Below are 13,564 nucleotides of genomic sequence, written 5' to 3' on the forward strand. Positions count from 1 at the left end.
AGGCCCATGAGATCTTCTCAGACACCTTCCCGCCCCAGACACCCTGAAGCCAGGTGTTTGCTGCTGCGGATAACGGCCTTTTATCCTTTCCGTGTGCTCCTGCTGGGCCGTCTGCGCCTCCCTCCCCCTCCTCCTTGGGTCCATCAGGCGCACACCTTGAGATGACCAAGGCCCTGCTGACACCTCGGGATGGCCAAGGCCCTGCTGACACCTCGGGATGGCCAAGGCCCTGCTGACACCTCGGGATGGCCAAGGCCCTGCTGACACCTCGGGATGGCCAAGGCCCTGCTGACACCTCGGGATGGCCAAGGCCCTGCTGACACCTCGGGATGGCCAAGGCCCTGCTGACACCTCGGGATGGCCAAGGCCCTGCTGACACCTCGGGATGGCCAAGGCCCTGCTGACACCTCGGGATGGCCAAGGCCCTGCTGACACCTCGGGATGGCCAAGGCCCTGCTGACACCTCGGGATGGCCAAGGCCCTGCTGACACCTCGGGATGGCCAAGGCCCTGCTGACACCTCGGGATGGCCAAGGCCCTGCTGACACCTTGGGATGGCCAAGGCCCTGCTGACCGGAAGCAACTCTGGTGCCTGCATTCCGGCAAAGGAAGTTGACAACCAAATTAAGACAGAGAAGTGCATCGATACAGATGGGCATCTGTTTGAGGATCTCAAAGTGATCAGCAGACCTGCAAGGCTGATTTTTACTTAGGGTTTCGGATTGTTGTCCCCTAATTATTCTAAAACGGTCACGCTGCCTTATTCCCACACAAAGGCCCAACGGAAGAGGAATGCCCGCTTCCCACGACCTCGTTGTTCCGTGATGCACCCACCTTCCAAAAGGCAGCCTTCATCTGAATTTATTTTTATAATTACATGCACGTTATCTAAAAGAAGCAAAGAACATGGGAAAGGATAAAATAGACTCCACTGAGGAAGTGCAGGCGACCCACCTGGAGAGAAGAGACGGAAGGGGGGCCCTGCTGGCCACGTGGCCCCGCGCTGGAGGCCAGGACCAAGGGGCAGCCGTGAAACAGATCACCTTCCTTTTAAACACTGAATGAACTTCAAAGTATGGGAAGCCCAGGGAATCAGCCAGCTATTGTTGGCCGCGCAGGTAATAACATTTTCCTTTTTAAGGCCTGAATTTAGGATTGTGCTTCTCTCGTCACGGTGCAATGTTATTTTATTCGCAGCCACGTGAATGCGTATTTATCAGTTTTGAGAAACTGAACCCTGACTCAGCCACTACTGTCACGGTTATGATGGACAAGTGACACAGAAACGTGCTTATGATGTGTTGTCACAAAATTCAGGGCACACAATCGCACGCGCATCGTGACTGAGGCCGTAAGATGCGCGCAAGTGTGGGGACCGGAGGGAGGAAAGGTGAGTGCCTGTCTCTGTCAGGATGCTGAGGCCAGGCAAGGAGATGTTTCCTGGTCCAACATTTTATATTATGTTTTATTTTCTTAATCATAACGGCTTTGAAAAAGAATTCAAGTAGAAATTAATTTTTTGTCAAAGGGTACAAATAAATAGAACCCGGATATTGGTTTGCTCTTGCTGTTCTGGCCCCTTTGCCAAACTAGCTGCCCTCCGTCTCCCAGCTCCTCCAAGGAGACTAATTACAGTGTCAGTCCTGGGAGGAGACCTTCCCCAGGCTCCCCGTCAACCCGCAGAAGCAAGGCCAGTGCATTACCAGGGGGACTGGGTAACGTGTGGTTGAAGTTCTGGAGGTTCCCTGAGGGAGTTCCTGCTGTGGCTCAGCGGAAGCAAATTTGACCAGTGTCTATGAGGAGGTGGGTTTGATCCCTAGCCTCACTCAGTGGAGGCGTTGCTGCGGCTGTGGTGTAGGCTGGCAGCTGAGAAAAGAAAGGAGGGAAGAAAGGAAGGAAGGGAAAGAAAGAGAGAAAGGTAGGTTCCCTACGGGCAGCAGACACATCAGACTCACACACGGAGAATACACTTCCTGTTTTAAATCATTACAAGTGAAGTGTCCCTTACACAGTGGGAACTGCTCCACAGCCCCTGGGCTGGTGACCACACAGGGCAGCCTTGCTTGGGCCTCCCTGCCAACGCTGCCCAGGTCTGCCGGGGGGTGGCTGCTGCAGTTAGGCAGGGTCCGCTTGGTCTAGGTTTTTAATTGTCAACAACATTTGAAGAATTTCTTAAATATAAGACTTTAAAAATTCTATCAAATATTTGGTTGAAAAATATTGAGTTCATAATATATGCCTGCAGGCACAAACCAGATAATTTCTAGAAACAAGGTGATTAAAATGCTTAAGCTTCCATTTTCCAGGCAGTTACAATGGTTTCACTAAGTCTCCTCTTTTCTGCCGAAGGGAAGTCCTATTTTCAGTTTAATTCTTCTTCCAAAAAAGAAGCGTTCAGGACAGGGAGCTCCACACGGGTGTGGCTGGGAATATGGGTCTGAGAAGATAATTCAGCAACACTGTGCTCTAGGAAGCTCCCTACAAATTAAACGCTGGACACAGAATGAAATCCATCCTGGACAAAGATTATTTCTAACTACCGACAATGCTGAACCTTGCTCAGACCTGGGCTCCTGGCAAAGAGCAAAGGTTAGGCACCGTCTCTCGAGCTCCAAGAAAGGACCTTGGCGTGGAGAGCTCGGCCACCTCCTGAGCCAGACTCCGGGGCGGCCCTCGTTCCCCTGCAAAAGGCTCCATGCAGGCCCTACCGGTTCCTGTTCTTTGTCCCACTGGCTGAACTGCTTTGTCCTCACTGATATGTGGAAAATAATCCTGTTGGCTTGTCAGGCAAACTCTGGCTAAGAGTCCCTGCTCCCTCCACCCCTGAACTTGGCTGTCCCCAGAAGGGAAAAACCCCCACTGCCTCTCTGCAGAAAGGCTGACCTCAGGCGGCAACATCCTCCGACCTCCTGCCCCGCAGGCTTGCTCACTGGCCACCTTTCTATCCTTGTCCATGCCTCCTTGAAAGGACAAGCCAGTGCTGCTGGAGATGCTTGAAGATCTGGCGGCCAGAACCGCCCCTCATTGTCATGAAGTCCCCTCCTCTTCCTGAAATACCTTGGTCACAAGGTTTGTGTTTCATCTGATACCATGCTGGTTGAGAATCACACTAAGCACTCTCTTTTTCCTTCTTTCTTTTTTTTTTTTCCGGCCACACCTGTGGCATAATGAAGTTCCTAGGCTAGGGCTCAAACTGGAGCTGCGGCTGCCAGCCTACACCACAGCTGCAGCAATGCCGGATCCTTAATCCACTGAGCAAGTCCAGGGATCCAACCTGCATCTTCATAGATACCAGGCAGATTCTTATCCCGTGGAGCCACAGTAGGAACTCGGAGGATTACGCTAAGTTCTTAGCCACATGAACAACAGCAAAAAGGGCTCACTCTTCTGTGATGTGGTAACCTGTGGACCAGGGAGCCAAGAAAAGTGAGAACAAACCAGACATTTTAAAACATGCCGCTGAGGAGATAGGAAAAGGAGGCAAAAGCCTCAGAAGTGCGACGTGCAAGAGCAGAATCGAGTCCCGATTGGCTGAGGGTCGACGTTAATCCTTGGCGGCCGGCCGTGTAGCTTCACGGGGCTCACAGGGCAGGCGGTGGAGACGGCCTTGGAAAATCCAGGTTCCCGGAAAGGGAACAAGGAGGGTGCTTGAGGAGAGTCAACCTTGCAGAAACACTTAGCTTTCTCTGAATCCTGGTGGAGGGAACACTGCATAAAAGTAAAAACATCACTGCCGAGTCTGGCTGGAAGCACACGCTTCCATCTGGGGTTTCTACCTACAAGCCTTTGTGACCCGAACCGCTATTCTGAAGTGTAAAGACCTGTGCCTTTGGGACAAGGGGCTTTAAGGATGGCTTGGGTTTAGAACCATATGGGCCAGGATACAAAGTTACAGGCTTTACAAGATTTTTGGCAGCAAAGTGACAATCAGATGTTCCCTACTGCTGGGGACAAAAAGGGGCCACCGAGGAATTATTGTGGCCCCCAACTTCCCAGTGGCTTGGATGCCAAAGCAGGGGCGCGGTGGGGGGAAGGGGGGGGTCCGTGTGCTCCAGGGGACCTGCAGCTGCAAAGGCTCAGGTGCCTGCTGGACACCTGAAGAGCACGCTCAGGGGGACACCAGTGCCTGCAAACCAGAGCCAAGGAAGGGGGACGTTTCTCCACGGAACCAGCATTTACTGAAGCACCTACCACTGCCCGGAGACCAGTCCACTCTACACATTACAAAAGGAATGTGCCTCAGGAAATTTTATGAATAAATAAACTGCTTTAGTAGGTCCACTGTTTGGTACAATCTTGAGAAGCTTTTCATCTCATAGCCAAATGATGAGGTTAAACTGAACCAGCTGTCAACCTGGACGGTGACTCTAGTTTCTCAGGAGAGCTTATCCTGCTCATCAGGTTTTGCAACTTGAAACCTCACTGTGGTTGTGGATGTTTGCTTTTCTCCTTCTACGAGGCCATCCCTTCTTCATCCCGCTCCCTTCCCTGGGTTCGGTTCCCTCTCCTCTCTCTCCTGGAGACACAGCAACAGGGGGCACTTTGTAGCGAATGCTGAGATAATATCGCGGTTTTTAATCATTCATGCCCCCGGTATCAAATATGCACCGCTGAAATGTAAACAATGTTACTTGGTTATAATATTTATATTAAATTGCATAATATTGTAAATGAAAAAGGTGGTATTAAAAAAAGGAGGAGGAGAGAGCCAGGTCCCAGGAGGAACTCAATGTGGACAGAGCGGGAGGACCTGGAAGGTGGGTGCCAAGCAAGAGCCCTGGACGAGGGCTGGAAGAGGGCAGGACGAGGGCAGGACGAGGGCAGTCGAATGCAGCAGAGGCAGGGGAAGCATCAGCTGTGTAGGTGGCAGAGAAAAGGGCTGGAGTGGTGGCCACGTGGACAGCCATGGTCCCTGACTCCTGTGGGACACGGAGGGGACACCTGAGGATGGAGCTTTGAGAAGGTGGCCTTCACTGTGCTCAGACTCCGAGTGAGAGGGACACGGTGTTCAAAAACCAGCCGCTGGTAGGCGTGGGCTCAGAAGACCAGGCCTTTCCCACCTGACTTCTCTTCTCAAAAAAAGAATGAGAATGCTCTCTAAGTGAATTATAGGATGAAGGAGAAAAGAACTCACGTCAGTTTGGGGAGAGGCAGTGGACCTCTGGGTGGCCCCGGAGGAGTGGGGTCCGAGGCCTAAGGGCCTCGTGTTTCTGGTCACCCTGGGCCTCGTGGGGTGGACCCAGCGTGGCGGCCACGGCCCTGAGCTGAGGCTGAAGGCGCCGAGGGCCGCTGACCTGCGGGCGAGGCCGCTCCAGAGCCTGATGGACGGGAGGCGCTGGTGCGGTGCACACTCAGAGTTTTCACTCAGGTATTCAAGTCGGCGCTGCGTTTTCTGCTATGTGTTATCTGCAGAATCCCCCTGCAGGGGCCAGCTCCTGCCTAGAAGGAGCTTAGACGGCAGTTTAAGAGCAGACGGCAGAGGAGGCCAAAACAAGGGTGGGAAGAGACTTCGAGGGGAGAGAGGCAGGCTTGGCAGCGGTGCTGAAGCTGAGCTGCGCGGACTCGGGCCCTGAGAGAGGCGCGGAGGTGCAAGGAGAGAGCCTTCTTTAAAGACAGAGGCAAACCGGAGCTTGGCCCTTATCCCTCTAACTCAGGTTTGTGGCTGGATCAAATGTATTACTTCAAGGCCTTCAAATATGCTTTAGTTAGTAAAAAAACCTCCGTCTCTAAAACTTCTTAAACCTATGGGCACATGGAAATGTACCTCAGTAAAAGAATCCAAACGGAGAATGAAATGAGAAGCTACTCACTGGAAAACGAATACGAACGTAATCTAAAGGCCCAGCCGTTGCACTGAGTGTACGAGGATCCCCCACGGCCGCGCTTCAGAAGATTGTGCAACAACCTAAAGAAAATCTAAGTATGGAGCAAATATTGTAATTCTTAAAATAGCAGTGAAGTGAGTACCATCCAGAATGTCTTTTCTAAGCAACAATTAAAATGGAGTAAACATGATTTATACGTATGAGGAGAGCTGGAACAGAGCGTGGGAAAGGCAAACAAGACTCGTTGGGGTTAGGAGATGCCAGGGAGGAAAAGGAGTGTGAGCCCGTTCGTTTCCTACACGGTTGCTTCTGCGTGACATGATCTCGGAGCTCCACACACCCGCCCTGGCTGTTACAGTGGTGTCGCCAGCAGTGCCACGCGGTGTATTCACAGGTGTGCCCCCATCTGTGTCTGCAGGTCCTCGTGGCGCCCCGTGCAGCGCCAGTCCTGGTCCCTCAGGGGTTGTGCTCCGGCTGTCCCGGGACTGGTGGCACACGCTTGGCCCGGTTCTGGTCCCTGAAAGGCACGGTGAGCCTGCATCCCACGGGCTCCATCCTCCCCCGGCCGTGGCCTCTCCTGGGTGCCAGAGCCAGTCAAAACCGCCACAGGGTCTCTGTTCAGAATTAACTTCTATTTATTTTGTTCTATTAAACACAGGTTGTGAGCTAGTAAGAGCAAATGCATTTTAAGGCTTGGTGCTTTTTAAAAATCAACCATCTCCTCAGGCTGATGGTGGTTATTAGTTATGGGAAAATGTCTGTATAGGCCACAGGAGGGTCAGAACCATATAAAATTGGAAGATTAAAAAAAAATTCTAAAATAACTCTCTTTTTTCCTCCCCCAAAGCTAGAAAATTTTAGGAGTCAGATGTTTTCAGAAGGGTAATAACATCCCGCGAAGGACTCTTTGCCATTCTGAGCGGCAGGTCTTTGCCTCTGTGGCCTATGCTGTAGCTGCCCTGAGCTTCGGGTGAAGGAAGGGGCCAAGGCCTTAGCCTCCGGGCGTCAGTCAGCAAGTGAAGAAGGGAAATTCTTCGCAGGCCCGGGCTGGTCCGGACACAGGCAGAAGATGCCGATGGGCTACAGTGCCGTGCTTCTTAGGAGAAAGGGAGCCGACCACAAACTGGAGGTTCGGAGCAGACAGGCCTGGCTGATAACACATCAGGGAAGTCGTCTTACTGCTGCTTTTCTAGGAACCGCAAAGACAAGCCCAAGCTCTACCCAGAAGCTGGAGCTGCAGTGTGAGGCCCGGGGGTCCCAGGAGCTGAGGGAGCTCCTTCTCCACAAACCGCTGGGTATTCACGGAAAACTTCTAGTCCACGCTGTCGGGGCGGACAGAACTGCTGCACCCCAACGGTGAGAGTGCACAGAACAGCCACTTTGGTGGAGTTTGGCAGTTTCTCACCAAGTTAAACACACTCACCCAAAAGCCCGCTCCTACGTATCTACCCAGGAAAGATAAAAACTTAGGATCCCGCAAAAAGTCTGGGTGCATGTCTTTCTATCAGCTTTGCTTAGAATCACCCCAAACTGGAAACCACCCAGAGTTTCTCACTAATGAACTCATCGTGATACACAGAATCAGCCGAACGCTGTTTAGCAATAAAAAGCCACGAACTACTGGTTCACAGAACAAAGAGAAACAGAGTAAAGAAAGGAAAAGACACAGGAAGCAAAGTCCAATGTCCTTTGAATAAGCAGATGTGGATAACGACAGAATGTGGGGGAAAATTAACCTCAGGGCAAATTCCCTGGACCGCACAGATTTCCAGCCCTCGGGAAACCGCCGAGGTGCCCACACGCCAGAGGCCCCTGGTGCGGTGAAGTGGAAGGAGCCCGGGCCTGGGACTCACGAAGGCTCGGGCGCACCGCGCACAGGCCTCGACCTCAGGCAAGTCCGTCCCTGCTCTGACCCCCAGGCCTCCTCCCCGGGGACGTGCAAGGAACCAGCGTTCAGGAAGGGTTTCTTCCTGCCCTCTCAGCTCTCCCGCTGAGAACAGGGCCAAATCCCCTCTCCTCTCCCTCCGGCCTAATCGCAGCCGCCTGTGCTTTCCCTCCAGCCTCCTCCTCTGGCACGTGCACCACTGAGAGACCTGCAGTCCTGCACCCGCGGAACCAGCGTGGTTCTGTTCCCTTGGCAGCTTGGAAATGGCTGACTGCGGTGTGGGCTGGGGTCTGGCAGGGAGGCTGGTAGGAACAGGTGCTGCAAGGAGAGACGAGAACAGCTGGGTGTCCTCTGGCAGTGCAGGTTGTGACGGCAAATCCTCAAAGGTGAGCTATGAGACAGACACTGGGGCTACTCCGTTTAGCTGGTAGTTCTTTGACCCCGTGGCACAAAGCTGCTGCTAGTCTGGGTAATTGTGTCCTACGATTGGGTGAGCATGCAGGCTTTTGCAAACTTGTACAACTGTGCTTACAATCACATTACATTAAGTTTGTCATCAGTAACGTTTCTATGTGTACAGATCAGTAGTGTTAAGTGTATTTACGTCATTGGCAACATTCTAGGACAGCTTCATCTTGCAAAACTGAAACTCTGTGCCCCCTAAACACTAACCCCCACTCTCCTCCCCCAGCCCCCAGCGAACACTTGCCTGTTTCCTGCTTCTTTGCTGCTTGACTACCTTAGATTCCGGGCGAGAGGCGTCGCACAGCATTTGTTTTACGCCACGTGAGAGAAACCAGTTATAAAAGACCCTCGAGGTTCATCCACGCTGCAGCCTTGTCAGAATGTCCTTCTTTTTAAGGGCAACCAAAACTCTGCTGACTGCGTACCACACACGTGTTCATTACTCTTTCGGTGGAGAGCAGGTGGTTTCCACCTTCTGGCCACAGTGGGTAAAGCTGCAATAAATCAGCGTGGGTGTGCCAACGTGTCTTAGAGACCCCGCTTTGAATTCTTGTGGTTTAACCCTGGAAGTGGAGTTTCTGGAAAACATGGTCCTTAGTTCTACTTCTAACAGTTTGAGGAATCTCCATATTGTTTTCCAGAGTGGCCTCACTAATTGCATTCTCACCAGCGGTGCACAGGCGTTGCAATTTCTCCACGTCTCTGTCAGCTCTTGCTGTTTTCCATTCTTTTGATTTTAGCCATCCTGGCGGGTGTCAGGTGGTACTTCACTGTGGTTTGGATGTGCATTTCTCTAATGATTGGTGATGCGGAGACCTTTTCCCGTATTCATTGGCCATTTGTGTATCTCCTCTGGAGAAATGTCTGTTCAAGTCCTTCGCCCATTTTTTAACAAGATTTATTTTTTTCCATTGTTGCTGCTGTTGAAGCATATGTGCTGTTAAATCATATAATTACCTTAAGTTAATAACGAAAAGTGGTGTTTTTTTTCCCCTAAGTTGTACGTATGCCTAGAATCTGTCATCTGTATGAGGGTTTATATACAAGCGTAAAAGAAAAAACATACCATTTTGAGGTTTCATTTAGTGGAGGGTTTCTCAGTCTCAGCACACCTGACATTTGGAACTAATTCTTCCAGCGGGGGCTATTCCGTGCATCACAGGTGTCTAGCAGCACCCCTGCCCCCCTGTTGTGAACAGCCTGTCTTCAGACATTGGCACATATTGGGGGGCAGGACAGGCTGGGACCAGAACCTCCCTGGTTGAGAATCACTGACTTAATTGTGTGAGGATCCATGAGTCACTGTGATACTGAATTCTCATTGGAATCCCATTCTGGATATTACCCAGTTTGCCAAAGCTCTTGGTTTTTTAAGGTTTTCCTTTCTCACCCAAGCAATATTTCACACTGGAATGAAGAGGATTTTGTATGCCTTATCAGCACATGTGCGAGGGTCAAAAGAAAGATACTTCCTAATTCTCCTTTTGAAGATTCTCCATTGGTTAAACTTTTGGGATACAAACGACTCCGAGGGAAAGTGTTGATATTTTAGAGGAATTTGTACCTTCTTTTTACTTAAAATAATCTTATCAGCAAATGGTTTGAAGCCAACATGGAGATACAATTTGTTCACAAAACAACGAGCTTAATATTATTTCAATTATATTTGACATGTGTACTGTACTCTAAGAATATAAAAATAAAACATCTCTCTCAAGACCTCTTATAAATAGTCTAAGAAAACAAACTCTCTGTGCAATTTCTCTTGAATTTTGGCATGCACACATATTCTTTAAAAATGACAACAGAAACTCCTTTTAATTTTTCCCTGGTGTCCACTTTCCCAAACTAAGTCTATAGTTAAACAAAAAGATTTTTAACACAGCTGATATGTCTTCTTAACTGCATTATTTATTAAAGATAATATCAGAGAAGCCATTATCACTTCTCCGATAAGATAATGGAGTATCTTATACATATTATTGTATATTTTTACATATAGGCACATGACTATAAGGCTTTTACAGGGCAATTTGGAAATATATAATAGCATTAAGAAAAAAAGAGCATTTCTTCCAAGTCTTTTATGTGAATTAAAAAATGATCGAGGAGTTTCCATCTTGGTGCAGCGGAAACAAATCCCATTAGGAACCATGAGGTTGAGAGTTCGATTCCTGGCCTCACTTAGCGGGTTAAGGATCCAGCACTGCCATGAGCTGTGGTGTAGGTTGCAGATGAGGCTCGGATCCCGAGTTGCTGTGGCTGTGGAATAGGCTGGCAGCTGTAGCTCCAATTCCACCCCCTAGCCTGGGAACCTCCATATGCCCCAAGTGCAGCCCTGAAAAAAAAAAAGACTGAGCTTACACAGCACATTACTATTTTTATACGTTACATTTTCCCATGTTTAAAAAAACCCCTGAGCATAATTTTAATTATTACGTAATATTCCATTTCTCTCCACTTGCTAAATACTTTCTTGTTATACATATGGGCTATTTCCAAGTTTTCACTGTTAAATACCTTTGTGTGTAACGTTTTCTTATAGTACCCATTTGTTCAGAGAAATGTCTAAAATGCAAAGTCAATGGCTATATTTCAAAATTTTGATGTATATTGAATTTTCTTTAACAAATTGTACATATTTGTTCAACATCAATAGAAACAGGTTTTCCCAATTTGATATGTTTCCAAAAAATCACAGAGGCATGCTGCTAGTACAATTACACCAGTATGCAGATAAAGATGCATACATTTGTGTTTATAAAGGTGGCTTAGTTAAACAAAGAAGTTGTGGAAATAGCTAATATCCATGTACTTCTCAAAGGCTTTTTTAGATTTTCCAAACGAAAGCTAATAACTATTTTAAAACTTTGTCTTGTACAATTTTTCTTTATTTAGGCAAGTCAGAGTTCTCTCTTGATAGCTATTGTTATTCTGGACTTAATAACAGAACAGTGTTTTCAAAATCCCGATCTTCGACATGTTGGTCACAGGACAAAATATAGGCTCACTTGTTTTTGGTTTTAAACATATTTCTTTTTTCTTTTCTTTCTTTCTTTTTGTCTTTTTAAGGCTGTACCCATGGCATATGGAGGTTCCCAGGCTAGGGGTCGGATCGGAGCTGTAGCCACCGGCCTACGCCAGAGCCACAGCAACGCAGGATCCGAGCTGCGTCTGCAACCTACACCACAGCTCACGGCAACGCCGGATCGTTAACCCACTGAGCAAGGGCAGGGACCGAACCTGCAACCTCATGGTTCCTAGTTGGATTTGTTAACCACTGCGCCACGACGGGAACTCCCTTTTTGTCTTTTTAAGGCTGTACCCATGGCATATGGAGGTTCCCAGGCTAGGGGTCGAATCGGACCTACAGCTGCCCGCCTCCGCCACAGCCTCAGCAATGTGGTATCGGAGCTGCGCCTGCCACCTACACCGCCGCTCAAGGTTATGCCAGATCCTTAACCCACTGAGGGGGGCCAGGGACGGAACCAGCAACCTGACGATTACTAGTCAGATTTATTTCCACTGAGCCACCACGGGAACTCCTTTTCTTTTCTTCTAAAGATGTTTATTGTTGCAGTATAATTGACAGACACCATTCTATGGGTTCCCAGTGTCCGGTGTACATACTGGGAGAGGGTCACAGTAAGTCCAAGTACCGCCCGGCTCCACACGGGGTTACGCTCTTTTCCTTTTTCTTCTTGTGATGAGGACTTTGCTTTTCCATTTTTATTTATTCTCACAACTTCTTTCAACTCCACTTTTATAATTTTTAACTCTTCTCTTCTTAAACTGACTTTTTATGTTGGCCTTAAGGGTAATTTTTTATTTTGATGTAAGTTGAAACAATTACAGGAATATTACAGAGAATTTCAATCTACCTTTCACCTTTTTTTCTCCAGTCGTTTGTATTTTGCTTCATTTGCTTATTATTTTGTATATCTGTCTATGTTTTTATACGTGCATAGTATTTTTTACGAACCATTTGAGAGGAAGTTGGAGGCAGTGAATCATTCCAGCCCTCAGCTGGGTATTTCCTACAGCTGAGAACTCATGGTGGAGGAATACAGTTAGCCAGTGCTGCACAGCCAATCACCCCCAGACCTTTCTGTGCTCTGGGAGTCCCGCGTGGCCTGGCTGGGGGCCCGCTTCGCTGCCGTTGGTCAGCCGGGGCCTGTCCCTGGTCGGAAGGCGTGACTGGGGCGGGTCCTGCGTTTGCTCTCGCTCGGATCCACGTGGCCTGGGGATCCACGTGGCCTGGGGGCCGCGGCTCCTCGGGGCTGTTGGCCAGAGGTTGCCGCGGTTGCGGCCCTGTGGGCCCTGGGCAGCAGAGGGAGGGCCCGTGACAGAGAGCGGCGCCAGCAGGAACTCAGGGCTGGCGGCGAGGTCTCTCGCGGCCTCTGCGTTCTGCTTATTGGACGTGGGGCACCAGCCAGGCCACCGTAACCGCGGAGTTTGCACAAAGGCATGAGAACCAGGAGACAGGGTCTCTGGAGTGGGGGGCCCCCGGGGGCTGCGGACCGCAGGAAGGATCCAGTCGGGTCAGCTCTGACCCCCCATCTCTGAGGCGCTTCCGATGAAAGTTCGGTAACAAGCTCGAGGCCAAATGGAACAGCACAGCCTCCCCCGAGTGTGATTACGTGCGCTTTGTGTTACAGAAGGCAACAAAACCAAAAGCGAATAATACTTTTAAATATTTATAGAAGGAACACATTTCTACTGATGAATTATTTAACTGGAATATTAATTTCCCTTAGGGTATTTCACGTTGTTTCCTGGAGGGATTGGACTGTACATCATAATCATGGTATCTTCCTTCCTCAGCGAAGAGCGGCCAGTATCTGGAAATAATGGAATAATTCGCACATTTTCCTTAAAAGCGACATCATCCTGTTTGTCTTCCTGCAAATATGCAAAGCAAGTTTTACACAACTAAACTGCGTCGTCTCCCTGATGGTCCCCTAACCCCAGCTTCTCTGCTGGATTGACATGCAGACTACGTGCCCCCAGTCCTGTGTGTTTGCAGGCAAACAGGCCCCTGTGCGCGGAGGAAGGCGGCGCGGCGCGGGGTTGGGGTGGGGGGAGCAGGCGCATGCGCACCTCGGGGCCGCCCGCGCAGGCCTCTCCTCGCCGGCCCGCTCACCCTCCAGAGGCGGGGGCTGCGTCTCAGTTTAGCTTAGTCCTCTCATTAATTCTCTTACTCTGAAAGCATTTAGGGCAGTCTTGAGCTAGGTTCAGTAGGCCAAAGAAGTAAGATGCTGTCCCTGTGCTTAACTTGCTCCTGGGCTATAGCTGGAGAACGGAGGGACGCTTGCGAGTTACTGCATTGCAGGTTGGAAATGTGCACAGACGGCCACCTTGCAGAGAGTGGGTTTGCAGACTGATGTGCC

Source organism: Sus scrofa, chromosome 3 (genome assembly GCF_000003025.6).
Source record: "Sus scrofa isolate TJ Tabasco breed Duroc chromosome 3, Sscrofa11.1, whole genome shotgun sequence".
Taxonomy (NCBI): Eukaryota; Metazoa; Chordata; class Mammalia; order Artiodactyla; family Suidae; genus Sus; species Sus scrofa.